Source organism: Prunus dulcis, chromosome 6 (assembly GCF_902201215.1).
Source record: "Prunus dulcis chromosome 6, ALMONDv2, whole genome shotgun sequence".
NCBI lineage: Eukaryota > Viridiplantae > Streptophyta > Magnoliopsida > Rosales > Rosaceae > Prunus > Prunus dulcis.
In genome coordinates, this window is record NC_047655.1 from 8709041 (window position 1) to 8735641 (window position 26601).

At 37.6% G+C, this 26601-nt stretch overlaps 1 pseudogene; it reads left to right on the forward strand.

The window, feature by feature from the left end:
- Positions 1–5820: 5820 nt before the first annotated feature.
- On the forward strand, positions 5821–10615 carry LOC117630223 (annotated as a pseudogene).
- The last annotated feature ends 15986 nt before the right edge of the window (positions 10616–26601 follow it).

The window sequence follows — 26601 nt, forward strand, 5'->3', positions numbered from 1 at the left end:
GACATGGCAACCTATGTCATCTGCCACCTCATTTATTTTAATTACATAATTTGTTATATAAATAAAAGAATTTCACACCGAAAAAAGAAAAAAGAAAAAGAAAAAGAAATTCTTTTATTTATATAATAAATTATGTAATTAAAATAAATAAGGTGGCAGATGACATAGGTTGCCATGTCATGTGCCACATGTGTTGGTATCCAAAAGTTGGTAAACAAGTTGGTGCCCGTAGCGTTACTCTTCTATTAATGACATGCTTTCATTTAATTCTCAATCAACTCTCTTGTGATAATTGAAATTGTTGACTTTTCAAAGTCAGGTAGTCACGTGGGTTCTGAGAATAGGTTTTCCAAAAAAATTGGTTGACTTTGTATTCTAGGTTTTGATATCAATGGTGAGCATTTAGAAGCTGGGCCCAATCCAATTCCTATTTAGTTTTTTATTAATTTGCTTTAGTGGTCAATTGCCATTTGATTTGGCGTTTTTTACAACTCTGCCATTTCGTAAAATACGTGGGCTTCTGGATTTGGGCTATCTTTTCTTTGGAATCAAAGCCCAGTCCTTTGTTCTTTTCTATTTTTGTGGGCCTTTCTTTGCGAAGATGGGCTTGCGCGAGGATTTCTTTTTTGGCCCAAACATCTTTTGCTAGTCCTCGAGCAAAAGAAGAAGTTAATCTATTTCACTTTCGTAGGGAATCATGATGGCACTTAGCATGTGTCACAAGCCTTTAAACCCCTAGGTGTCCCTAGTAGGAGGAATTGTGTCTCCTGAGGATTTACCAGTTACGATACCCACAAACTAATGTATGCGGAAACCACTATCTCAAGACTAAAATTATGTCATTCAAGTAAATGCACCACTGTGAAGTGTAAAGCCAATCCTCAAAATATATTGGCTTAAAGACAATCATCCCTCAATGTTAAAGATAGAATTTGTCTCAATTCTAGGCCTCAAAAGGAATCACAATTATTTTCACACAGAACCTAGGTTTACACTCTTATCAAGCATATGCGAATATAATATATGTATAGGGAAGCAAGATTTATAGCATATGCATTTAAGAAATAAAAGCTCAATTTCTGGAAATAAACCTCATGAAAAGAATTAAATACTAAGAACGTAGGTAGATACCAGCACCTCCAAGAGCAAGATGTTCCAAAAGATCCGTTAGATCTTTACTAAGGTTGTAACGTAAGGCTTGGCTATGGGTTATACATGAAAGGGAAGGAAAGACTAGAACTTGAGACATGCCAAGGCTTCTACAAGAAAATTCTCGAAATATATGGTTGGCCCTTCTCTTCGAATTTGGTGATTGGCGCCCATTATTTTGTGCTTTTCCTCTACTTCACTTGGAATGATTTTGAACTTTTGATCCTTTGAATTGCATACTTCTTTATCGGCCCAAATTTTAAGGCTCTTTTGATTTTTTTTTCTTTGAATATTAATAATTCTTCAAACACTTGCAATTTAGCATTTTTACCTCGATACACACCACTTCTTTCATATAGAGGTCAACCTCTCGACTTTATCTTCATCACCATCAAGCTATAGGGTATATGGCTTAGAATCGGTTTAAATGGGTAAGGATTGATGTGGGTGATGAAAGAAAAGGTAAATTGTTTAGCTTCAAGAAAGGGTAAACAGTGCACACAAAAGGTATGGAGTAAGGCATTTTAGTGGTGAAACATGCATAGTCTAACATCATCACTTAAGGTCTACCCAACTTGAAAGCAACACAACTACACAAAGTGAGAAAGTTCTTTAATCTAATGCAAGACATAATGAGATCTTCTAATGAAGAACAAAATTGAAAAGTGCTTAAGAGCATAAACAATAAAATCCTCTCAAAGAATGGCTTAAAGCTCCAATAGCTCTCAAGGGTAGTCTCCACTATTCTTCCCCAATCATTCGGGTATGGTACTTTGTCGACCAAAACATTAAGAGCATGGCAATGTGAATGCAATAGAATATGATGCAAAAACCTTCGTGGCAACCATTTAGTAAAGAATTAGTGATCAAAGCATAGCATATATGGCTCTATTAGTAAGCAAAAGTAGTATCTTAAATTAAAAAACAAAGGTTTCAAAATTTGCAAAATTTCAACTTTGATCAACGTCTAGTTTTTAGCGAAAATTTTGAAAAACAATTCGTAGATTTTGACCAATTCTATATTCCCAGAAAATAGACATAAAATTACACAACTTTCATTTATACAAATTCCCGAAATTCGTTTTGGAAAATTGTGAAAATAGATATCTAAAACAAAACATGTGCAGAATCGTATGACAGACTTTCCAGTTTTGCCCCCTAAGTGCAAATATGATCATAACTTCCAAATGAAAAATTAGATTTTTAAGTTTTGGATATGACTGGATTCAGCATGAAAAACTATAGAAGACAGCCAGGGCCAAATCTTCAGATTCATTACCAGGAAAAACAGTTTTAACTAAACATAAACCTTACGTTTTCTGAAACATAAAAAAAACACACACCGAAAAACGAAATACACTAAGACGAACAAAAAACACACAAAAAGTTCAATTCCACACCCTGAAACCTAAACTAAATATTGTCCTCAATGTTTAAAGCAAAGATAGAATGCACTCAATGGTTAGGATAAGCATGGTATGCATGAAATTGAAACACAACAAATAAAAAGATAAAACAGAAAACAGAAAGCATGAAACGAAGTTACCTAGGTGGGTTGCCTCCCACCAAGCATTTTATTTAACGCCTATGCAACACGGAGGGCATTATCTATGGCTCGACAAATTCTACCGAATCCACAACACGCAAGGGGTCTTCCAATTAAAGTTTGAATCGATGCCCATTGAGTTTAAACTTATACCCATTAAGCAAGTTCTCAATTTCAATTGCACCATGAGGAGACACTTGCGTCACTTTGAATGGACCCGTCCATTTTGATCTCAGTTTTCCTGGCACAAATATGGAGTTATCAGTAGGCATATGTCGAAGGGACTAGTTGGCGGCTGTTTGGGGTTTTTGTTTTTGAGAAGGTCGGAGGATGGGGCGGGTCTAGAGAGAGAGAGAGAGAGAGAGAGTGTGGGGATTTTTTTTTCTTTCTATTTTTAAAATTTTTAATTTTATAATATTTTTATAAAATTGTTTAATGTAGTTTTTTATGTTTTTATTTTAAATTATTTTAGAATATTTAATTATGTGGAGATGGGCTCCACTTGCCATTTTACCCACTTAATTAGTGGATAATAATTCATGTGTATGAAATTACAAAAACACCCCTACCACGTCATCGAAGTTAACATATTTTTGGATTGGCAGCAGGGGGTAAAGTGGGTCACCAAACCTTGATCAAGAGATGAACGTGGGTCATTTTGAGTTTTTGGGGGAGAGAGGGGCAAGTGGGATATGATCGAAGTTTCAGGGACATTGGTGTAATTGAGCTTATTTAAAATTATATAATTAGTTTAGTGTAAATGCAATATAATATGAAAGGTAAAATTTGCTCATAAATATTGTTTGCTAGTCCCTTTTATATATATAATATATATATATATAGAAAAAAACGATAATTATATTCATAAATTAGGTACGAATATCATAAGTCACAAGGGCTAGTACAAATATGGAAGCATATTAACCACACATGGTTAATCCATATACATAGAAACACATCGGCAACATCAAGCGAACAAGGTATATCTTCACTAATAGCCTCATAAGTCCAAAGAAATTTTGTTATAAAAGCCGCAAGTCTGAACAAGCCAAACACTAACCACAATGCCTAAAACTACCAATACAACTACAACTTTTAGACTCTCATAAGTAGAAACTACAAGTAGATATTAGACTACAAACAAACACCCAAATCACAATGAGGGTGCAATTATTACAACTCAAGAAATTGTAATGTCACAGCCCACTCCCTATATTGTCCGCTTTGGGGCCCGCCCACATGGATTTGTTCTTAGGCTCAAGCTTATCCTATCTTGCTCAAAATGCGTCTTACTAGGTAAGATGCCAACTGCTCTTATAAGGCACTTCACATTCCCAACACACACCACCCCTCCCAGGAGCGATGTAGGATTGTTCACCAATCTTGCTTCTTACAAGGCGCATGAGTCTTACAATACACCACCTTTGAGGCCCAGCATCCTCACTGGCACACTTCTAGTCAAGGTCCAGCTTTGATACCAAATTGTCAGAGCCCACTCCGTGTAGCAAGATCATGTCCGATTTGGGCTCCGTCCGTACAAATTTAGTTTTGGGCTCAAGCTTATCCTATCTTGAGATGACAACTTCTCTTATACGGCAATTCAACTTTCCCTCCCCGAGCGATGTGAGATTGTTCATCGATCTTGCTTCTTACCAAGCTCTCGAGTCTTTCATGTAAAGACCCAACTCACCAAAGATTCCAAGGACAACAAAACCACAAAAGTCGCCAACGAAATCACCAGCCCAACCAAGTGGAAAATCCAGCCAAAAAACTAGTAAACAACCCCAAGAGAGAAGGGAGGAATGAGGAGGGAAAAGGGTAGAGAAGTAGAGAGGAGATGGGAGGAGAGGGGTGGGGAAGGAGGCTACCCCCCAAAAAGGGGGGCGACGGTTGAAGCTAAGTTCCTGAGGTTTTTTTTTCTTTCTCGTGTACGTAACTTATATATTGGTTGTGAAGGTTTGCTAGTATTTAGCGAAAAGAAATGATTTTTAGAGATAGGTTTTGGGGACTACAAATAACCTATTTCCTCTACATTTGACAGCAAATATAGAGGAAATAGATTTCTCTCTTAAGATTTTTTGGACATTACTCTAATTAATACGTGCTGACAAGAGCACAGTCCGTCTAAGAACTAGGAGGCCCTATGAGAAATAAATGTTGAGGCCCCTTTTATATAGAAAGAAAATTGAATTGTAACCAATAAAAATGAAATATTCGTTCACATTTTATTTTATATTAAAATTATTAAAATAGAGGTTGGATCCAATGGGAAGAATAAAAGATAATGTCCATTGTGGCGTAATTTTATAGTGAGGGTGTCATATGTGGACCCCTCATGTGGACTTTCATATTAGCCACATGATCATTTTATTAAACTTAAGTGAAGTTACTATTCAGATGAATCATGTGTGGCTAATATAAAGGTCTACCTCCATAGTTTATATATGGCACCCTCACCATAAAACGATTCATCCATTGTGTTCAGAAAAGGAAAGCCCAAAAATACTAGTCGAGTACCTTGCAAAAGACCTTTTTTGCTTTCATTTAACCCACATCACTGCAATAAATGAAGAACCTATTTTTCTGAATTTGACCAAAACATGTTTTTCAATAATATTTAAATAATCTACCCAAGCATATTGCAAGCAAAAACATACTGTTTGCACCAAAATTGGAAACCACATGCTTACCAGATGACATGCTTACTAACCTCAAGCATAGTGACTAGTTATGAGAGGAGTTCCAGACAATGGTTCATTTCAATGTTGGAAGTGTGGATTATTAAGTTCCAGAAGATAATACTTTTGAATATTGGACCTTGGTAAGGAGAGTTTTACTTCAATATTTGGCTTGTGCTCTCTGAAGTTGAAGAATATATATATAACCATATGGTTTAAAATCTTCAACGGCCATCATCTAGGAGATCAGGGACAGTGGTAAGTTGTTTTAGTCAAATAATCAGTATGACCTTTATCATTATGGTATTGTTATGTCTTTCATAAATTGCAAGAAGGAGAGAATCCTTTAGCTCCAAGTATACCATTTCACCATGTTGATCTAGTATATTTGTTCTGCTCCTTTCTGGTGACAAGTGTTATAAAGTAGTCGCTAACCAGGCTTGAAATATGCCATCAGAATCTGATAAGTGGGGTTGGAAGCATGTTACTGTGTTTGGTAGGTTTGATAAAGGAAGTGTACCAAAAAGTGGAAATGCAACCACTACTGTAACCTACGTTATAATGGATCCTATTCTCGTGTTAGAGCACACCTACTTGGGTTCTCCGGTGTTGGGGTGAAAAGCTACCCAACAATAGATAGGTCTTTAAGAGAAACCTTTCAGACCTTAGAGGATGAGCGCCTAGCTCGTAAGAAGAAAAAGAACTTCTGGATGTGCAAAGTGTTGGAAAATTTAATATTAACTAAATCTAATTTTCCTATTTGAATGGAAATTAATAAAATTCTTTGGGTTAAAGACATGACTGTTGAGTTAAAGACATCTTCACATGAGAGGTGACAACTCTTCAAACCAAGGGATGCATTGTTTGGGGTGACAACTCTTCAGACCAAAGGATGCATTGTTTGCCTTTTCAGATTGAGATACCTTTTTAGAAAGGGTATTTCATCATCTATAAATAGAGCAATCCTCCTGCAATTTTATTCATTCAGTTTAATTCTCTACATACAGACTTTCACATATAGAAAGCATTAGAGTTTCCATAAAGAGAGGTTCCTGCATAATTTGGTTCAAAGTTCCTTGTGAATTGCAGTGCTTCTTTCACAAGGAGGGGAGTTGTTGTATCCTGGGAGGCGAACGCTAGTGAACCATAAGCACCGTTGTGGGGCGTAATTCGTCTTAAGGTCAAAGTGTCCAACACTTGCCTCGACTCAATTAAGGTTCTTTTAATTCAATTATGCTATTGTGAAAATCTGTTTTTTGTTTGTAGTGTTTATTTATTTATTTTATAGCAATTTAGCACTCATATTTCCAACAATCTTAAGACGAATTAATCTGTGTTATTGCTATATATATAAAATCTGTGTGTTACGCGAAATGATGTATATTCAGTTACATAATAGCACAATTGATATAACTTTCAAATTGACTTTGAGGATGAGGGCATGTGGTCATCTCGTTGAACAAGTTAATTGTTTGTTTTGTTAACCGTTGCATCTATTTCAATTAAGTGGGTAAATTCATGGTCAAATTGAGATAGCCATGCCTTGAATCAAGTGGGTTGAAAATTTTTTACAATCTAAAATTATGTATGCATGTTGGACCATTTCCTGTCTATATAAAATGAAGCCATTGTGTCTGGACGTGATCCAACTAGAAATTTGATTTTCAGTTTCTAACGGTCATAGGCTGTTAAATCCATTTGTTGGGCTTCTGGCTGTTCATATAAATTTTGCATTCATAAATGATGCATGGATTCTGCAGATCAAATACATTAAGAAGCATATAGTGCTTGTTTCTAGTTACTTATATAAACGCATGTATATGAACCATTGGGTTGACATCGAGATATGCAATTGATATATTGGATTGCACATAGAAAGATTGCAAATATTTGGTTTTGCAAATTTTCCTAAAGAGGGAAAACATGTCATTGTATTATCTATATTTGACAAACACAATTGACGAATACTTCCAAGACGAGAAGTAGTGTTGAAATGACCAGAAACATACAAAGACAACAACTGAAATGTGGGGATAAAGCCCTATTTTGTAGAATTAAGTTTATAATTATGAGGCTTCAAACTACAATGGTCTGTATGAAAGGGAAAATTTCCATTACAAGGAAATGATGAGTAAAGTGGCTTCGAAATTTCCTAAAGGATATTCATATGTGTAAAAAAATTACACAAATGATGAGAATCCGAAAATGTGGAGGTCTATTGCAAAATTGCACTAGACGTAATATGCAAAGTTCTTAAGGTATGAAATTTCATTGGTAGTTTAGTAGCAACCACAATTGTAAGAGAATTGTGGGGGTGGCTTAATTATCTTTGTAATCTCATATTTGTGTAAGAATGAAAAAGTAATTTGCTTTTTAAAACAGACGAGTAACATTTATTTTAAGGTAGAAAAAGGTTGAAGACCCTACAAATACCTTAAATGTGGGAGAAGTCCACCGAAGAGTTGGCAAATTACTTAGTAAGTCCCAACAAAACACATGGAGGATTTTTTTTTAAAACAACTACTCTCGAATGAATATAATTTCGTAAGATGGAATGTGCACACCATCAGTTCATAGTCAACCTAGTAGATCCAATATTTAAAGGTCAGACTAGAGAGTTAGTTGATCATTGAGGGGAATGGGAGTATAAGCCTAAATATTTAAAGTCTCCATAGTGGATACCCAACCTAGCTGACTAGAGATCCCAAGATCTAGGTTCAAAAGGGACAACCAGATTATGGATGACTAAGTAGTCGCACTGCCGAGATTACATCTCCTACCCATATCCTATGATGAAACAGTGCTGCCTGTAGCATGTTTTAGGGTAATCTTTGATTTTAATAATTCCTATAGCTTGGAAATCCGAGTGGGGTAGTGCAGGATACTCTTAATAGGAAGTCACCTATGTGAGTGTGAAATGAGGCCGTTTCAATGAGAATTTTTTAAGGCTTGAATTCTCTAAAGCTCTCACGAATACCAGGAATCGCTCAGGGCCAAAACGAGCACAACCGATCGAACCAAATATGTTTAGAAGGGTATTGTGTGAGTGCTATTGTCTGAGTTTACACAAACGGCTGAACAGTTCAAGACATCACATCACTGATTAGCCAAGTAAATCCGATAGTATTCCACTATGGAAGGTTCAAGGCCAAAAGCTACCTATCCAAATGCAGTATTCTTCTAATAGGGACTCTCTCTAGTGTCTTTATTTTTTGTTTGCATGTTGTTAAGTCAATTTCCATTCATGTGGGGGATTGTTGGAAATTTAATATTAACTAATTTAATTTTCTTATTTGAATGGAAATTAATAAAATCCTTTGGGTTAAAGACATGACTCTTGGGTTAAAGATATCTTCACATGAGGGGTGACAACTCTTCAAACCAAGGGATGCATTGTTTGCCTTTTCATATTGAGATACCTTTTTAGAAAGGGTATTTCATCATCTATAAATAGAGCCATCCTCCTGCAGTTTTATTCATTCAGTTTAATTCTCTACATACAGACTTTCACATATAGAAAGCATTAGAGTTTTCATAAAGAGTGATTCCTGCATAATTTGGTTCAAAGTTCCTTGTGAATTGCAGTGCTTCTTTCACAAGGAGGGGAGTCGTTGTATCCTGGGAGGCAAACGCTAGTGAACCATAAGCACTGTTGTGGTAATTCGTCTTAAGGTCAGAGTGTTCAACACTTGCCTCGACTCACTTAAAGTTCTTTTAATTCAATTCTGCTATTGTGAAAATCTATTTTGTTTGTAGTGTTTATTTATTTATTTTATAGCAATTTAGCACTCATTTTCCAACACAAAGCCTATAAAGCGCATTCGGACTTTACGACCAAGTCTTTGTGTCACTAAAAAAGATATAGATGAAATAGTAGCTAGATTTTTTTATATTCATGGATTGAATGTCAATGTCATCAACTCTCCTTACATTCATGACAGGGCAAAGACAATTGCTCCTTTTAGCCCTGGGTATGAACCCCTCTCAATAGATGAGCTTTTTGATTCTTTCTTAATTAGAGAGAAAGGAAGGATAGAGAAATCTTTGGCTCTACTTAGGGAGTCCTGCCCTCACACCGGATGCACAATATTGTGTTTTGGTTGCTTAGCATGCTAGGCTGCTTCCACATTAATATATTCATCTCTAATCTGAGAGAGGACTTATGTTTTTGAAAGCAGTAGACATAGGTGATACTGATGGAGCAGACAACGTATTTGTAAGTGTTATTGATGATACTGTTATGGAAGTTGGGCCCAGCAATGTGCTTAAGATAATCTCTCATCTAGGCAATGCTGGCAAATTATCTGATTCCATTATGTTGTCAAAGTTTCCTCATATATTTTGGTCTCCTTGCACTTCACACTTTATATGCAAGTAGATGGAAGAAATAGCTGAAATGGACTTCTTAAAACCTGTTGTCTTATGTGCTAAGGAAATTGAGCAATGCATTATGGCATATCAGCACTTTACTCCTTGTAGGTTCAATCAAAATCTGAAGGGAAGCTTTGGTCCACTTTCTGCGAAGTTTTCACCTTCCTTCTGCATAGTTCAGAGGATTTTTGAACTAAAGAAACCACGTCAAGAGTTGGTTGTCACTGAGAGGTGGAAGCAATGGAAGATTAATATACCAGATGAGATTTCAAGTATTGAAGCTACAATTTTAGGGGATGATTTCTGGAGCAATGCTCATCTGTTGCAATTATTTGAGCCATTTGTAAGATTGCTTCGCTTGATGTTGACAAACTTGTCATGGGAGATGTTTGTGATTGGGGGGTGCAGGCTCTTGAAGCTGTGAAAAGTAAGGATGTTGATAATGGCACATTGAGTCAGTTGGAAGAGCTAATAGAGAACAGATGGGATGCATTATTTTCTCCACTTCATGCTGCTGGTTACATATTGAACCCTCGATATTTTGGGAGAGGTCAAACTAGAGATAAAACTGCAATGAGAGGTTGGGAAGCCACCCTAGATAGATATGAATTTGAAAGTGCAGACCGGCGGGTGCTTAGAGAGCAGCTCAACTCTTACTGGCGACTGGAGGGTTCCTTCGGAGATTGAAGATGTTGTGGATTGTAGGGATGAAATGGACCCAGTTGCATGATGGGAGAACTTTGGATTTGAAACACCTAACTTACAGACACTAGCTGTAAAAGTTTTGAGTCAGGTTTCATGCATTGCAATGTATCAAGAGATATGGCAAGAGTATGAGTTTCCATGGCCAGCAGATTTGGAGTGGACATAGTGGAGCATATGGGATTACAAACTCCTTATCTGTCCCCAAAAATGTAAGTTTATGCTCTTCATCTGGAGCCAAGACATGGGAGGGTGCTCATAAAGGTGACTGTGAGTAACCTGATAATCTTTGTTACTGATGCTCAATATATTGTAGTGCATTGAGGGCTGTATAAAGTTATGGATGTATATCTTTGCTTTTCTGGGCAAGTTGTGATTAGGGTGATATTCAAAGAGTTCTTCAGCTGTCATATTGCGTTTGACCTCTCTTGTTCAAGAATTCTTTGTACCATGTGGAAAACACAAAATCTATTTCCAGTCCATGATATTGCTAATTGCTCACACTTGAGAAGTATGATTGCAAGACCTAATTTGACTTTTTTTATTTATTTTTAATTTAGTAACTAACATTATGTTCATGCATTGGAAAATAAAAAATAAAAGAAAGCCCGCTTAGTCCTTGATATAGGGCTTGGACCAAATCCCTATCTAACCCATGAGTTGTTGATTTAATGGGCCATTAAGTCCAACTTCTCTGCAGATCCTTAAATCCAGACATTCTCCTTCTGCTCAGTGGATCGTCTAGCCCTGATATTTTATAAACACAGGTCGCCCTGATATTTGTTCTATCATTTTATGTCCTATATCTGCTGACAAAATATGCCGTCAATTTGTATCTTTTAGCACTCTCTATCTCATTCCTCACCAGTGGTCGGAACATCGCAATAGGCCAATCTCATAGGTATAACCAAAACTAAATCTGAATTTTTCATCGCATATAAATAGTTTAAAGTAATAAGAATGCTAAAATGTGAAATCCAAGCACATGAAATGAAATAAAAAAATGACATATCACTTAAATGAGGGGGCCTAGGGACTGCGTCCATACATATGAATTGCCGTTGTTTGCTAAATTCAAGAACATCTGAACATTGTTAGACCAGGGCACTGAGCATAAATCATGGCACAAATCAGTAGATACAACTTTTTTAGAAGTAACTAGTGGGAAAAGCATCCGCAGCCCTTAGTTTTATAATAGCTATATGGGGGCTCAAGTATCCGCTTTACGTGGAAATTAAGCAAAAGGCAAATTGGCAGATTATGTATTTGGTCAAGCTATAAGAGAAAAAATGCAATTAAAAGACTGAAAAGTGGAAATAGAATTGACAAGTGGACAAAAGACGGTGAAGACCATTGAAGATAATATGTAGTCAGTACTTAATGTGGCCACAATATGAGAATAACGGTGGGGATAAAGGATGTTAAGACCTAATTTGTCACAACTTTTGAAGTAAAGAAAAAGCACTAATGTTACATACAAGTTGAATAATGGGGAATAAAGAAAAAGGAGAGAGGGGAAAAAAAAACAAAACAAAACAAAAGCTACTTGATTTATCAAAGGGGTCCTAAAAGGAACACGCAACGCAGCGTTTGATGTACTAGCCTTGGTGCTTATGCATATATGTTTATGGAATTATATAGGGGTATGTTAAGATTTGGTTTATCAATGTTATTAATGAAATACTTAGAGTTATAACCTCAATCAAACAGTGTCATCTAAAGTTCTAGACTCGTGGGTTGTTTTAAGGTTTTGATTATGCTGGATTTGTGGGTTTTGTTTAGGTTTCTGGTTAATTGTGATGATGTGGGCTAGTAGTTTTAGTGCGGATTTTGTCCGTATTAGTTTTGTTTTTAGCGTGTTAATTTGTTGTCCCCTTGGGATTAGTATTTTGGATTTCTTATTGATGTCTTTAATTGTACAGTTGAAATTTATCTAATAACGTTTCTATTTGATAAAATTAAAATTAAAACAAAAAACAAGAAAACAAAAACAGTGTCATCTAAATAACATTCACTCTGTTTTAAGTTGATCAAGACGGCATGTTACCAATTCATGCCCACTACCCTACTCATGTGACAACTAATCAAACTATTTATTAAAGCCATAATAATAAAGCTCACCATTTATACAGATATTGTCATGTAATATCTATGACGTCCACCTTCAAATCATACCATAATGAGAAGAATAACCTACTTAGATCGGAATGCCATTATTTCAAGCAGATCCTATATTGATATGCCTGTGTTTTAATTTTTTTTATGCGACAATACATGTTGTCTTAAGATACTTCAATAATTTTTTTTTAAGGACCTTTCTTATTGAAAAGTGCGATAGCATATTAAATTCACACACACAACTCGGATGCTAGGAGTCGAACTCAGGACCTTACTTAAAAATAAAATTTAAAAAAGAAAAAAAGAAGATACTGCAATAATGGCATTCTCCTTGCTAATTAAGAACCCGCTTAATTGGCTATTTTCCTCTAGTCATGGAATTATCAATTAGGGTGTGCTTAAATTCAGAAAAAAGCTCAAAAAGTACCAAAGTTGATAGTTCATTAGAGTTTATGTTAGAATGATGATGAGGAGGCTGATGACATTCACGAACAGCTCAAAAATCCCAATGCCTTTGCTCTTAGAGGTACTGTTTTGTCCATCATTCTTCAAACTTACAGGTTTGACATTTGCTATTTTGTGGATGCTTTGTCTCCATTGGTGTGAACTTGCATTTTGACAAATATACAAATTATAGTCGCTGTGTCATATAAAGATGTCAAATTAATTAAATTATTTATAATATTAATTCCTGTTTATACCATATCTCACCAAGCAACTCTAGGCAAGGCAAAGAGTCCCACATTGGAATATTACAAGGATGTGTAGACTCCCCCTCATCTATAAAAGGAGACCACTCTCCACTAAGGAGGGGATGGTTGGGTTGCACTTGATCTTTAGTCAAGGGCTTTTCCCTTCTTACCTTTATATTTGGGTCCAACCCCATGTACAAATGTAAATACACATTGTTATAATAATGAGAATATACTTCTCCGTAGACGTAGCCCATTCATTAAGGGTGAACCACGTATATCTTGTCTTCTGTATATTTATCGCTTGCCTAAATCTTCACACACATGCTGAAGGTCCTCACCTTCACCTATCATCCATCATACATTATCACTAAGTTGGGCTCAAAAGTGCCGAACCATTTTTGAGCATCAACAGTTTGGCGCCGTCTGTGGGAAATTGACACAAAAAACTTCTGTCATTCTCCCCTTATTCAGTGCCCTTCGGCACCCCTACAATCAGCATCACCTAAGTTGCCGTTTGGCAATACCTTGCTGGAACAATCATGAATACTAAGGCAATAACATGCAGAAGATGAAGCCTTGCAGTGTGGCAGAAGAGGAAAAATATAAAGGACCTAGCTCTTCTACAAACCCTTACCTTTTGGCACCTGGCAAGCCAAGGCTGCCAAACAGCAACATATTGCCGAACAATAAGATAAGCATAGTCTTTCTCCTTATTAATATAACGGCAAATAGGCTATCCAATTAAGATAAGCAAAAGCCATTTTTGTTGCCTACATGCTTTTCAGCGAGTATTACATCTTATTAAAATTCAACACTTGCCGTTCGGCAATTCAATAAAATATTTATGCAAAGAAGTCTCATGCTTTTCAGCGTATGATAAAAGTTTGCTCTCTCAAGATATCTCATATTTGAAGACTCCAGACAAAGGCATCTGTACCCACAACCAAGGACAAGTCCAGGACTTTCCAGCTTGCGAAATTCTCCGTTCCACCATGAATGACACTACTGATTCAGAAGGATTCCAATATACCAAACGATACACCCATCTGGAGATTGCTCAAGGCACTCGAGAGCCTTGAGAGACCACCACCTCCATGCCGTTCGGTAGCCTTTCCTCACCGACCCACTGGGGGACTTGGCCTTTTTATTTGTTGTTTGGAAGCTTCCGACTACTACCATATCTTTTTCATCCTACACTTATCACTTGGGAATGTTACTGTCATACCTCTCAAAATTTGGGAAATCGTTCAAAGGGAACCAAAAGGCATCCAAAGACCCAAGTCAAGGATGAAATCATCATTAGCAAATCCAGCTGCCGTTCGGCACCACCCGTACTCAAACAACCACGAAGCTCCGCGGCAACACCATGTTGGTCAGAAGCCTTTTAGGGAACGGTCCGTCCGAATGGCAAAACATGGAGATTAGATGAAGAGCACGTTACCTACTCCTCCGTGCTGTACGGCACCCCAAATGGTTGAAGCTCCAATATGTCTCGCAGAACCATGTTCACTTCAAAGGGATAAGCATGTACCGGCCGGGTGCTGTACGGCAACCCAAACGGCAATTAAACAAAAAAGAAAGATACAAGGTGCCCCAGACTTTCTGCGAACTGCCGTTCGGCACCTTCCTTGGAAAGCATTACTGTTCGGCAATTCCAGACCATTGGGCCAAGAGGCACGGACAGACCACTACCAAACAATAACCCTTCTTACAGAAGTATCACCCTGGTGGAATTATAAGAAGAGCCTATTTACACGGATGGCTCTATAAAAATCTGCATGCCTCACTTTGCCGAACGGCACCCCAACATTCTCAAAAATTGGAGTTCCCCATCGGTAGTCAAAATCATCTACCCACGGCCGAATTGTGGGCTTCATTGCTCAGAGCCATATTGAGTTAATAGTGGCCCCAGCCACCTTTCAAAATCAAAAGGGGCACATGCATGGGTTCATCCAAAATAAGCACTACAAGCCTTATTAAAATCTTCGGTAGTAACCACTAATCTAGTGGAGGCCCACCTATGGCACTCGGCATTCATGCCAACACAACAAAAAACCCAAAATTATTAGCAATCGGCAATAATTATTGGTAAAGATTGTCGACATATACGACAAAAGAATAAGCCAAAGATTATTAGCCATCGGCAATAACCATTGGTAAGTCTGTTCTACAAGCCTCGTCATCATCGACGAGAGAAATGCCTTCGGCACCCCGTCATCATTCGGCGAGAGCGATGCCTTCGGCACTCCGTTATCATTGGGCGAGCATGATGCCTTCGGCACCCCGTCATCATTCGGCGAGAGCGATGCCTTCGGCACTCCGTTATCATTGGGCGAGCATGATGCCTTTCGGCACCCCGTCATCATTCGGCGAGAACGATGCCTTCGGCACTCCGTCATCATTGGGCGAGCATGATGCCTTCGGCACCCCGTCATCATTCGACGAGAGCGATGCCTTCGGCACCCCCGTTATCATTCGACGTGGGGGATGCCTTCGGCACCTCGTCATCATTCGGCACTAGCGATGCCTTCGGCACTCTGTCATCATTAGACGAGAGCGATGCCTTCGGCACCCCGTCATCAATCGACGAGAGCGATGCATTCGGCACCCCCGTTATCATTCAACGTGAGGGATGCCTTCGGCACCTCGTCATCATTCGGCACGAGCGATGCCTTCGGTACTCCGTCATCATTAGACGAGAGCGATGCCTTCGGCACCCCGTCATCCTTCGATGAGAGCGATGCCTTTGGCACCCAATCATCATTAGATGAGAGCGATGCCTTCGGCACCCCGTTATCATTCGACGAGAGCAATGCCTTCGGCACCTGGCCGTCATTCGATGAGAGCGATGCCTTCGGCACCCCGTCATCATTAGGCACGAGCCATGCCTTCGGCACATCGTCATCATCGACGAGAGCAATGCCTTCGGCCCCCCGTCATCATTCGGCGAGAGCGATGCCTTCGGCACTCCGTTATCATTGAGCGAGCATGATGCCTTCGACACCCAGTGGCGGATCCAGGAATTTTGCTTGCAAGGGTCAACATCTTACAGGTGCAGCTCCTTAACCCTATGTCTGTGTTGGCGGAGCTATGTTTAGATCCAGAGAAAATGGGAATAAAGATGCTATTTTATTTATGAGTTTGAAGAGATAGGTTTAGATCGAGAGAAATGGAAAGGAAGAAAATTGGTGGAGCTAGGGTTTTTCTCTCATTATTTTCTTTTATAGACGTCCATTATGACCCTTGAGCTTCACATTGTAGCATTGTGGCTTTTCTCTCTGTGATTTCTACTTTGTGTTTTTGGGCTTTCCACCTTAAGCTACACACCCATGGCTTTCTCTGTCTTTTAAAATTTTTAGAGACTTAGACCTGGATTGATTGTTTAATGACAATGAACATATTTTTAATTACTTGAAAAATAAATGAACATATTTTTGAGTTAGAGACTTAGACCGTTTGACCCCCAAAAAAAAAAAAAAAAATCCTTGGACCAACCCGTGGATTTGGCCTACTTTTCTTTATTATTTTTTTAGTTTTTTGTTGCTACAATTACATGCCCATCACTTTGTGCTTAGCGTTGCATCAGTATCTGGCCTACCATTTTTATTTTTTAAGTTTTTGCTTAGTCTAGTACATGCCCATCACTTTGCTTAGTCTAGGACTTGGTTCCAGAGCTCCTTCGCGTTGACAGCAACCACCTCATCAAGCTCGCGACCTCCAGCCACAAGCAGCAGTTGCTGCTTTCCACAACCACCACCAAATGAGACACTCTTCTTCTTCTTCCTTCTCATCCCTCCTCTCCATCTCCCAGCCTCGAAAGCCCAGCACTTATAGTCCCACCCAGCTGCACACAGGTTGCCCTTTTGGGGCATTTCGTCGAACACTTTGCAAGGGTCAAGTTTGGCTGCTCTAATGGAGGATTTCAGAGGTTGCAGGGGTCAATTGACCACTCTTGCTCCTCTGTGGATCCGCCCCTGTCGGCACCCCGTCATCATTCGACGAAAGCGATGCCTTCGGCACCCCCGTTATCATTCGACGTGAGTGATGCCTTCGGCACCTCGTCATCATTCGGCACGAGCGATGCCTTCGGCACTCCGTCATCATTAGATTAGAGCGATGCCTCCGGCACCCCGTCATCCTTCGATGAGAGCGATGCCTTTGGCACCCAATCATCATTAGACGAGAGCGATGCCTTCGGCACGCCATCATCATTCCACAAGAGCGATGCCTTCGGCACCCCGTCATCATTTGGTGCCAGCAATGTCTTCGACACACCACCATTCAACAGGTTATCATGTCATTCCGCATCCAGCTTTGTATGGCTTCCAAATATTCGTAAAGGCAACCACCTTGCATGAGGATTATTGCGGAAGCCACTGGGATACCAAACGGCAATTTTAGGAAATTCAAAAATCTAGGATGGAAAAGTCAAAGTGCCATTCGGCACCCCATCCACCAAGCACCACTTTTCCAAACCGAAAGACAACTCTGCTTGCTGCCAATTTTAGTTTCGGAAAGTTTAGAAATCAGAGAACATGCTTGCTTGCTGCTTATTCATGGGATACTGAACGGCACCCACTTACTCCATCACACTAAGAGAGGTGCATGCGATCTATATGGATTCAGTGGCTTACTCAAATTATACCGAACGGTAATTTGAGTGCAGCCTTTTAATGCACGGCACCATCCACACCACACTGCTTGGAAGAAGACTAAGGTGTTGCCCAGTCAGTGCATTGAAAATTACAAGTCCTCAACCAAAAAGTACCTCTTTACTTGAGAACTTAGGGGACTTCTGTTTATACCATATCTCACCAAGCAACTCTAGGCAAGGCAAAGAGTCCCACATTGGAATATTACAAGATGTGTAGACTCCCCCTCATCTATAAAAGGAGACCACTCTCCACTAAGGAGGGGATGGTTGGGTTGCACTTGATCTTTAGTCAAGGGCTTCTCCCTTCTTACCTTTACATTTGGGTCCAACCCCATGTACAAATGTAAATACACATTGTTATAATAATGAGAATATACTTCTCCATGGACGTAGCCCATTCATTAAGGGTGAACCATGTATATCTTGTCTTCTGTATATTTATCGCTTGCCTAAATCTTCACACACATGCTGAAAGTCCTCACCTTCACCTATCATCCATCATACATTATCACTAAGTTGGACTCAAAAGTGCCGAACCATTTTTGAGCATCAACAATTCCTAATTAAGCACTTGAATACGTGATTTAGAATTACAGTCTGCCTACAACATTATAATATGTCTAATTACTAGTCAATTAGTAAGTTAATATGACACAAAAATCACCGTTTCGGCCCACTCCACAATCAACTCGATAAAAGACTCATCACTTAACTGTTGCATTTCTCTTGTCAGAAAGAATTATCAATCAACTAGCAAGACAAAAAAATTATGGCACTACTTGAGGTGAGCCGGCCAACTGTGCAGGCCATGAATGGATCTTCTGTCAACTAGAAAATTAATTAATTAGTCTGTCTAAATCATTGTTTAATTTTAAAATAAAACAGTTTAATTGTTAGTATGTAGCTCTCACATGAAAAGATGGGGCACCATATACACACCAATGATCTAACGAACATCCATTGCATATCATTGGAAGTCTACTATTCGGTTAATTAGTCATGTTTAGTTCTAAATTAATATTTAGAATATTCGAATATTTGATATAATTTCAAACTTAGATAATTAAGTCATTTCAACTTGGCAGGGTCATGAACATGTGCCATTGATATAAGAAACACGAGAATTGAAATGGTCACAAGCAAAATAATTTATTAATATTATAGGCTAACTTACCTACCACCATGAAATATGATTTGTCAACTTGGTCACATTAGTTTACAAATGCACATGGGGCTAATTACTCTAGAGGTCACGAAGTAAATTTATTTATTTATTTTTTTTCTTCTCCTCATCCTCTTATCTCCTAAAATAGAAAATAAGTGCTTTTCGAACACCTTAAAAATGTTACAAAACTACCGCCAACGTGAAGTGATGTAATGTTTTTAAGAAAAATTAGGTTTTAGACATAATTAACTTTATTAATTAGTTTGTAAGATATTGGATATTTTGGTTTTAGTTTTAATACCTAGGAAAAAACTACTATTTTGGATTAGCCCAAAGAGAAGCCCAGATTCGTTGGGCCAAGTAAAAAATAACAACTGATAAGACAATTCTACCCTTCTGATAAGACAATTCTACCCTTCTGGTACAATTCTACAATGGCATATGTAGTAATTTTAGGGTTGTTGGATGTCCTTTTGGTAAAATTAGGTGGCTTTGGTTTTATATTAATTAAGCAAAATTAATTATCTTTCTTCCAAATTAGTTAAGTTTTTTGTGAGTTAAAACTAAAGAACCCATGTTTTTATTAGGGCCAAGAGCATACCCACTAGAAAACCGATTAACTCGGCAACAGATTGTTATATATATATATATTTTTGAATCCGGTGCATAAACCGAACTGAACCGGTGATTCCGGTTTGGTGGTTGGGAGAGAGATTGTATAACCGTCAGCGCGCCAAATCGAATTGATCTTTTATGGAAAAATAAAAAATTATTATTAATATATACATGGCAGACATTCATTGGAGGTTTTTTACATACCCTACAGCTCGCCGCACCCGATCACAACCCACTCCAAAATATCCCTAATCCAGTCGAAGCCGTAAAGAAGGTGGCAATAGCACTGACACTGCCCCTGCCACCAACAACCAAGGATGACATATTGGAATGGAATACACAGTAGCTGCCTTTCATTTTGATTTCTAATTTTTTGGAATTTAAACACATCAGCTGCCTCCGATTTTGCTTTTGTAATGTTATCGAATTTGAATGGAACATAACTTTAATTATTTTGGTTTAAATTGTAAGCCTTTATAAAGGCTCTTTAATGATGGATTTTTGATGATGAATGTTGGTTTTACAATTATGAATATGCAATGTTGAACGTTGGATGAAGGATGTTTTGGATTGTGCTAGGAATCTGTTACAAGAATGTAGGATTTGAAATGTAAATCAGATTTAGGTCTTGAATTTGGGCATGTTCTGACTTAAGCTCAAAAACAACCAGGTCCGATGCACCAAATCGAATCAAATCACCAATTCTGGTTAACCGAAGTGGTCGGTTCCTCCACCCTTTAGTTTGATGTCAATGCCAGCTTTCTTAGAATTGAAGGCTACAGTTCGATGATCAGTTTGAGCTCGGGATCGAACTAACCCGGACCGAACCAGACCTTAATTGCTATATAAAAAAAAAAATTGATTTTTTTGATGCAAATGTATATATTTAGGACAAGAAGAATAGGAAATTTGATTATTTTCCATTAACTGACTCACAAAATGTTAGAAAAATACAAATGAAAAAAGAATTCAAAGTAAATGAACACTACTGACCAATAATAAACCACAAATATAGATATTTATCAATTGGAAATAATATATAGGATAGAAGCTTCACCAGTAGCTATACATAAATATATTTAATTATTGACCAAGATATCAACCTTTTAACCGGGGCTTTTGTGTTGAAACCCACCGACTAATTTCTTCTCTGAATGTGCTTATCCATCCATGATCCATCCATGTGTTTTGTTTCTCTTCCTTTTACTTTAACCTCACCAAAAAGGTCATTATGGGTTTTGTCTCTTCTTGATTTATCTGGAAAACGAAAGACATGCTTTTCTTTTGTGTCAAGGAAAATTGATAGTTTCTATCTCCTTCTCACCAGACACACTACCGAGAGAGAGAGAGAGAGAGTAGCAGATGATACTGGTCAAGTTTACAAGACAAGAATGGCATATAAGGGGTAGGTCCCAAAAGCCCACTCTTAAATGGAGGGTAGGTCACAATGTCCATCTTTTTGGCACATTAGCCTCTTTTGATTAGCTTCACCTTCCCAAAATCGTTTCAGGGAATTTTCCAGCATCCAAGGTAGCTAGATATTTAGGGTCATTTACCCAAATCAAATTAATTATCAGAGTACAAGCTAACGGAAACCTAATAAGTAATGCCAAATACGATTCGACAGATTATGATATGGTTTGTATCATCTTGGTAAAGATAGCACCACACTTCAATTCAAAGTTTTAATATTTAGGTCCCATTTGGTTTCAATTGGGCGTAAAATTTTAAAGAGACAGACCAACTACCAAATATGAATTAAATCCACCATATCATTTGATAAAAAAGAAAAAAATAACGTGCGCATTCGAGCATTTATTATGAAAGGTATCTATACTATTAGTAATGTGGCCACTTATTATATGTTTTATTTTATTTTATCTTTCAAATATGAAACTTTATTTCTTCTTTAATACAAATGATATTGAAAGAGGGGAATTCGAACAACAGAGAAATTATAGAATACGACAATTGATTATTAATTAACACATAGTTTGGTCAATTATAATTTGGATAATACTAGATTTACCATATTTTTTATACCACATTGTATCCCACCTTTTTAATAGAGGTGAGGCCGAACAAATTAAAAAGAGAAAACAATCCACAGTTTTGACAAATGACAGACATGACCCTTCAATCAAGGCTCTGGTAAGTAAGAATGCTTTGTTTGTATGACTTGTATGAGGGCTCTTGTTTATATTGGCTTAAATTTAAATACTGTAAACACTAACCTGTGGGTTCTGAAATTCATGTCATTAATGATCCACATGATTAAGAATTCCTGTCATTAGCAAAATTTCACGTTCCAATGTGTGCTCGGCATCGCAGCAATCAACTGTTTTAACAATGGGAAGTGATATTTCCATGGCTTTTTAATTCTATAGCTGTCAATCCAAACCCATCTCACCAGCTGTAAGAATAATTTTCACATGTAAGCATGTACAGTGTACTTTGTTTAATCATATTAATATAGTTCTATAATAACTTTCAATTTTCTAATCGAAGAAGGTTAAGCAGTCTTTTTTTAAAACTATACACATATTGTCTTGACCTAAGTTGTTTAACTTAAATAATAGTATACCAATTTGAGTTCATAAGGACAACATTCTAGTCTAGCGATACTTCTTTTTCTAATGATAAAAGAGGTTTCAAAGTTGAATTTTTCAATAAATAAAATATGAAAACCTTATTTTACATGCTATAAAGTAATGAACTCTCTTATAAACAAAATTCTTAAGAAATAAAAGAAGCAAAATTATAATGGTAGTTCTTATCATTCCGATGGCTATGAATTAAAAAAAATATAATCTCGACATGTTATGTTATTACACTATCAATTTCAAAAGCACACATTCATGCAATTCTATCTGCTTTATGATTTTTGTTGATGCATTATGGTTCTTTCGTTTAGATATATCTTATGTAGTTGTGTGTTTTTTTGACTTTTGCATGTTGTGCAAAATAAGAGAGTTGATGAACCCCAAACATTTCTTAGGGTGAATGGCGTGTGAGTTGACACAAGGCTCTAGGATGAAAACACGCAGAGGATTTGCGCCTTTTTTTATTACAAAGTGACTCGAATTTTGTTGACTATAACTAATTCCACATTACCAAAGCCGAAATTATAAAATAATTATATAAAAAGTTGACTATTTAGATTGTAATCTAAACAAATTTGTACTATGAAAAAGATAAACAAGTGGACTGATAAATCTGTAAAAAAAAAAATGCTAAAAAAACAAGTGGTCATTTTATTTTACTGGATTTTATGGGCAAATGTCTATGTTGCGTTTAGTAACAAAATAAATAATAATAATTTCTTATCCTATTTTTTCTTGTAAGGCCTGTTTGATATTTAATTTGAATCCAAATCTTTAAACTCAAAATAGAATTTGAGTCTAAAACAAAGAAAACCTGTTTGGTAGACCTATTTTTAAAAACTCAAACTCAAGAACAACTAAAAGACACCCTCAATTATTAAAAATAAAAAATATCTATTTTTTCAGTTTTTTTTTTAACAACCCACAAGTTCTCAAATTTTTAAGAATTGAAAGAAAATTTCAAGTTGCATACCAAACAAGTTTTTAAATCTTAAAAATAAATTTAAGAACTCCTTGTTTTTAAGAAAAATCAAAGTTTTTGAGTTTTCTATTTGAATAGGATACTAAACGCCCCCTAAGCTAACCAGCTCAAGATTAGCCCAATCTTCTTTTATTAATGGCAAACTATAATGTCGGCTCCTAATATTTGCGAACAGTCTCAATCTCAAATGAGGCAGACTTTGCTCAATTGTTCCATTGAACAAAACAAGGACTACTACCTATGGCATAATTGCAATTTCATGTTCCACGACATTTTTGCACAATATTTTATGTAATCAAGAGATTGGATGGAGTGGTAATCTTTTTTTTTTTTTTTTTTTTTTTACATCGGATTTTCCTCCATTAGGAGTTTTCAAAGCAAGACTTCGACAAGGCCACGTAAGTTGCATCCGAGTTCTAATAGTACTTGTAATAAGTCGTTTATATCAATAATGTTTTCTTTCTTTTTTTGACACAATGGCGATAGTGTTTTATTTGAGGAAAATGAGTAACAAGTACAAAAAACCAGACTTTGTCCTAGAGGATTAGGCGAGTACTCTACACCAAACGAAGCGTAGAGGTTGTTGGTCTACCGAGGTAGCCTACCTTCTCAACCACGAGTGGGAAAAGGTGAAGGAAACATTAAATCCAACATATATTTAGCCACAAATATAAGATTATAATTAACCTTAGGCAACGAAAGCTTTCAAATTTAATCTTTGAGCTATAATATAACTAGCCCTAAGTATCTTGAGGGTTAGTTTAGATTGTTCCACTCCTAGACTTTCTAGACTAAGAGAGAGAGTTACCCTTGAAGCACTACTCAAGGTTAACATCCTTCGAGTTGATCACCGTATAGAAGGCCTTGTAGATTCACCAAATCACCAATGAAAGTGATCTCTAACTTTTCAACACCAAGGAAGATGAATGATATAATGCAACCTAGGAAGGAAGGATGCTAGTTTTCACTTCCTAGGGTGGCCAATTTTTGATAGGTGGGAAGAGCTTGATAGTGTTCTAATCCTCTCTTGAAACTAGCTAAAAACCCTTACTTTTCTCAAGAGACAAAATTCACTTAAATAGACACACAAGGGAGGTAAATATATATATGAATTTTATTTTCCGATTCATATTGAACAATTCTAGTTGCTTTCTCGCTACCCGAGGATAGCCGTGCATCAAATATGAGGGTTTAGGTTTTTCATGTTCAGCCGTCATCCCCTCCTCGGTCTAAGCACACTCGTTTTCATCTATATTCAACCACGTCGTCGCCCTCTTCCACTTGACAGCATCGAGTCACTTTTCTTCCATGTCGAGTCACTGCCGTCACTCCTCTCTTCGACTCTGGGGTGCTGGCCTTGTTGTTGTCCCTCTCAGATGCTAGGCATTGGTTTCGTCGTTCTTTTTATCCACGGTGTCGGTGTCTATGGTGGTTGCCTTGGTATGGTGGTTTCAGCTGGTCTGCTCTTGTTATTGTGTCGACAGTCTCAAAGTCAACAACGGTCATGGTGCAAGTTGCTTCGTCAGAGTCAGCGGTCACGATGAGGGTGGCTTTCCTCATGCCTCCTTCATCGTCTGATCTGCGATCTCAAGCCTTACCTTCAGGAGAAGACGGTTGTTGTCTAGAGATTTGGCATAGGTGGCTTTTTACCTATGGTCTATAGCTTTGATCCTATTTTTCACGTTGTTAGGCCAAGTTTTTGGCAACTAGGGTTGTTGGGTACCATCCTTATACCCATATTTGTGGGTATGGCTGGTTTCTCTGCGATGGGAATTGCGAATCTGGGTGATGTTGGTGTCCTTCTTGACAAACCAATAGAGATTGGCCCAGTGGAGTCTCTTGGATGCCTTCCTTAGTGTGTTGTTGGAGCATTCGTGGGCTTGGCGTCCAAGGAATGCTCTTATGCCTGATCCCCGTGTTCAGGTTAAGTATCTAGGCCAGTTTTGTTATTGTTGCATGGTGTTTTCTTCATTCTTCCTTTAATTGATCTTTGATTCTCCTCATGTCTCAATGACTATGTTTTCATAGGATTTTCTTTGTCAGTGTTGAAATGATAGGGCGTGCTTAGGGGTCAATCCTGGCATGTTTTGCAATTAGTCTTTTCTTTGTGTTACTCCTTGCAGATTTCTCTTATTTCATCGTCAATTTCTATTGGAGGTGGCTGGAGATGGTGTGTACAGCTTGAGATGGTGCGTTTAGTGGTTGTTTTCTTTCTTCTTGGCATATTGTGTTCTCTGTTGGATGTTCTCACTGTCTTGTGGTTGTGCAAAGGACTATGATTTCATAGCAGGACTTTTTTGACAGTTGGATTTTGTTGTAGTGTTCTCATTTAAGGTCTTTGCATCGAAGGTCTATGTGTCAATTTGCTATTTTATTTTATCCTGCTCTAGCACTGGTCTTGCGTGACTATTTCAGACTTTCTTGTTAGTTTATGACATGTGTGGTATTCTTTCCTACCCTAAGGCTTGTACCTCAGGAAGATTTTAATGAGGCTACTATTTCGTGTCGTTCTATGTACACTACTTTGATTCAATTGATGAATTCTATTTCTAAAAACAAAAAAATTTGACACACAAGGAGGAGACCAAAGTCTTCCCTTGGTAAAACTGGCCATGAGGTCTCTATTGGCCTCTTGGGCTTCTGTGGTCATCCTGCTATGCCCACATATCTTAACTAACCCAAATGGGCGTTGAACCCGATTTTATAGTTTATGCCCAAATTACTCTTTTTCCAGCATTATCTGGATTAATTCAATCTCCATTAAATTAATAAGTTTATGTACATCATATTTATTTCCTTTCATCTAACATTATCAGTGTGCAATTCATTAGGTTCTTAATCGGCGAGGCAGTGGGCAATCCAAAACTCTTTATTGGTTGATTGTGAGTTAAAACTTCCTTTTAATTCTTCCTTCATGAGAATAAGATTCTATCGTTGTTCTCAGGGCTTCCACAAACTGTGAGTGACGTCGATCAATTTGTCACTGTTGCCTAAGCCATAGAATGAGATTGTGAACCTATTCAGTTGAGAATACCTTGCAATGCTCTTGATCATGCTAATTAGGGCATGAAATTCATGTCAAGCCCTTAGTGTGATCTATAGTTTCATGTGATTCATTGGAGTGTGATCATAATCTCTATTATTGATATAGCTCGTTGCTTTAGCCAAAGACTTTCTAGTCACATCTTCTAAGCATTCTCCTTCTTTATTGAAAGTAGAGATCCCTTGTTGTACACTCACATGTCTCCATGAATTGATCATGAACCATCGTCATATTTTTGGGTTATGCCTAGAGGAGCACAACACTTCAACATGGCTAAGGG